The sequence below is a fragment of the Leptinotarsa decemlineata genome, unplaced genomic scaffold (assembly GCF_025532065.1).
Source record: "Leptinotarsa decemlineata unplaced genomic scaffold, Ldec_3_MD MMD2_tig00078422_RagTag_RagTag, whole genome shotgun sequence".
NCBI lineage: Eukaryota > Metazoa > Arthropoda > Insecta > Coleoptera > Chrysomelidae > Leptinotarsa > Leptinotarsa decemlineata.
Genome location: NW_027412747.1, coordinates 5,552,319 through 5,556,029, shown reverse-complemented (window position 1 = coordinate 5,556,029; position 3,711 = coordinate 5,552,319).

Sequence of the window (3,711 nt, the reverse complement as noted above, 5' to 3'; positions counted from 1 at the left end):
AGAAATCTGATCACATTGGTTAACCAAGAGGTGAAATATATTTTTTTTGTTTTTTTATAAATAACTGGGATTCTGTATTGAATATATAGTGAACGATGTAGTTTTGTGAATGAGCAAAATTAATTAATTAACACTCTGGATTTCAGTTTCGAATTTTGGAAGTAGATGCGTTTTTATCACTTTGCTAAGTGGATGAAAAAATATAATTCATAGCTAAGTCCTGGAGGAAAATAATGTTCATTGTGTAGGCAGTCTGAAGAAATTAGAACTTAAAGTAGCCACAGGGACTTTATTGTCTGAAGTTGGTGTTAGGGAAGAATTCGCCGACGGATAGTAATGGCGGAGTAGGAGGTTCAAGCAACTGAAGGTAAATATTTTGAATAACCTGAGTTTTTTCGTTGAGATAGATGGAAGTCTAAAGTTAATACTTGTAGGAAATGATAATTCATAGACAGATAAATAACTTTTTGTAAGCGACACATACTGGGTGTGTCCCTATAGGTCTCACAGAGAGATATGATTTTATTGAGTTGCGTAGCGCATACAGGGTGCATTGAATAAGTTGACTATATATTTGTATATATAGGTTTGAAAGACTTCTTTTGAACTAACAGCGAAACAGTTCTATGTGGCTTTGAATAGTTGATTTCTTTAGATAAAGGGCTATATAGGAAATTGTCAAGAGAAAATGTGAGAAAATATTTTGAAGGGTAGTAGTAGACGTAATTGGACGGGTGGTCAGTTGATCAAGAGTTGATGTTTTGTAGATCTTGAATAACTGTTCAGCGACATACCTCACTATGAAAGTGCTAGTATAGTTGCACCAATTATCGCGAGCTACATTAAGGCATACTACGATGGAATAAATTTTGTTGCTAGTGCGCGAAAGAACTCTCATCGAGAATTAGGTGCGAGTTAACGTATGCACCATTTACTGAGTGTTACGAAGCTTACGATTGGTAATCCTCTAGTCCGTTAGTAGCAGCGTTCCAGAATAGCAGAGTTGCGGAAAGTCCTGGGACTTCCCGGACTCGTAGAAAAGGTAACTTCCCGCATCATACCGTCCCACATCACGTTACAGCAGGCAAGGGAGCCTCGCTGACTGCAGAAGTGAATCACGCACAAACGCAAGTGTTCATGAGTGCAGTGCGTGGCTCAGACGCGAAACCTTTGTTCGACGAAAACTAAAAGGATTTTAGTTAACATTAGGATCAATTACGAATTTTCATTTTGGTTATAATAATGTAGCATTAGTTGACTGAAAAGTTATGACACTGTATGCCCAGAACTTTTACGAAGGGGAAGTGGTGTAATAACTGCCATTGCGATGGTTAACGTGAAATATTATCATATTCCATCAGTTCGGATTTCCATTGTCTGATATAATATAAATTGATTTGATAACCCTGAAAAAAAAATCAAAAAGATTAACAATTTTATTAAACAAAAACTGAAATTACAAAGAAATAACATTCAACAACAACCAAACAAAGAAAAATTGAAATATTGAAAAAAGCTGAAAAAATTGAAAAAACTAAAAATATTATCAATAAAAAATGAAAAAATAAAAATTAAAAGATTTCAAACCAAGTTATGTCGCAACGTTTCGATTGTTAGTATTCACAATCGTCTTCGGGTGATAACTGGACTTATTCCTTCGCGGGATCTGTCCGAGATAGGTCATCCGAGTGCTTTCAGGATTATCAAATCAATTTAAATTATATTAGACAATGGAAGTCCGAACTGATGAAATACACCACGAAACATTGTCAACCACCTTCAAACATTATTTTATTCATTGAGATCGATGTCGATCTATGTCGAATAGGGAAAGGCATTTTGAATGAGAATAAAATTCAGTAAGAGCATATTTGGCATCATTCTGTTACCATATAATGATCAGGTTTCAAAAAAGACCGGCTTTCGTGCGATCGGCTCGAACCCTAGAGCCTTTTCGGAATTGCCTTACATCCAAATTTTGATGTGGAGAAATCTGCATCTGGTTACAGCAGCTGCCAAATTTTATTTAAATAAAACAAACACGGTAATAGCGCGAGAGATACCAAGGATTGATAGACAGTTAAGTATCATTTCACTGGTGATCCAGCGATATATAAAAACCCGTAGATATTACACTGGTAACAGCTGAGTGGGATTTCTCGAGGATTTCTCGGTTAAGAAATCTAATTCCACGATTTTCATTTTTGTTATTATCTTTTTGTACGTTATAACAAGGGCGTTCAACTGTGTCTCACACCAATTTCTCTTGCAATAACTTGAATACTACAGAATTCGAGGTATCACATTGAATTTCCTCGAGTTATGTCTTATAAACAAACAACAAGATGAAGACTTCTAAGAGGTGAACAAGGTGGAAAACATTTTGAAAATGAGTATGAATACTTTCGTTTTGTGTTAGATTTGAAATGTACACAACTGTATGATTTTTTGAAAATATTATGGAAAGGCAAATGATCAAAGAACGCTTTGAAATAACACAACATATTGGCATGCATGAACTACAACGGAATTTGACGAAAATTGAAGTTTCATTTGAAGCACCCTGTATTCAAATGGATGTTCGTCAGATCGTGAAACAGTTCAATTGCAATATTCTATTTACAGCCTGTTTCACTTCTGAAATTTAAAAAATTCGGAAAGTTAACAACGGTGTATTATAGCTGAAAACAAATTGTTTGCTGGTTAGAAAATTTTTTATTGACAGGAGGAAATGAGAAATTTATATAGTTTTCTATGACGCAAATGTATCCATACTTCCTGTATATCTAAAACTGATTTTGAAACAAGACCTACTTCACCATACAATCTTTACTTGTAACGGGATTCTCAATCAGATATACTCTTAGAAAATGATTTTACTCTATTTTCAGAATTTACCAGACTTTCCGAATAGAGACCGTTTCAGGACACTGAAATTGGAATACAATAAAAAATATGGTTCCTTTGAAAGTGGTTCACAATGTTTTACGTCTAATGTGATTCCACAATGATTCGAAATTTATGAAATAACAAATTTAAAGTAGAAGTCATGTGAATGATATCTGATTTTTATTCCACAACGAATGTTTGAAATACAAACTGAGTAGAGAAAAGTATCTTCTGTATAATTTAGTGTTCATATAGGAGTATTTGTTTCGAAAGAGTTTTTTCTTTCATATAATTCAATGTTTATATGAAATTAGCTGTTTCAGGAGGACTTTCTTTCAGTTTGTATCTGAAAGTTACTTCTTTGCATGATCTACACATCCATGTATAGAGTTACTTCCTTCCTTTCTTTGGAAGACTCCCTCATCCTTCTTTTTTTGTATCAAGATGGAGTAGTAGAAAGCCAAAAATTTTCTTTCCCAAAAATTAATCACTCCTAAAAACAAAAAAATAACCCCTTCAAATAAAATTATAATGAATAGTGACATGTGCATTACTCTATTTTTAGACAAATACGATTTGTAAAAATTGAAACATAAACGCTAACATTGAAAAGAAGTAGCAGATTACAGCCGTTTCTGGGCCTCCCCCCACCACTATGACGTATTAATTGCTTTTTTTTGTTGTTGTTTAGTAACATCAAGGCGATGTGACCTTGAAGGGTCTGATGCAGGGATCGTTCAGAATATTTTTTTTTTCATGTGAGATTTTTGGGTGTGTGTGTGTGTGTGTGTGACATAGTGACGTTATTACATTTGATTGGTG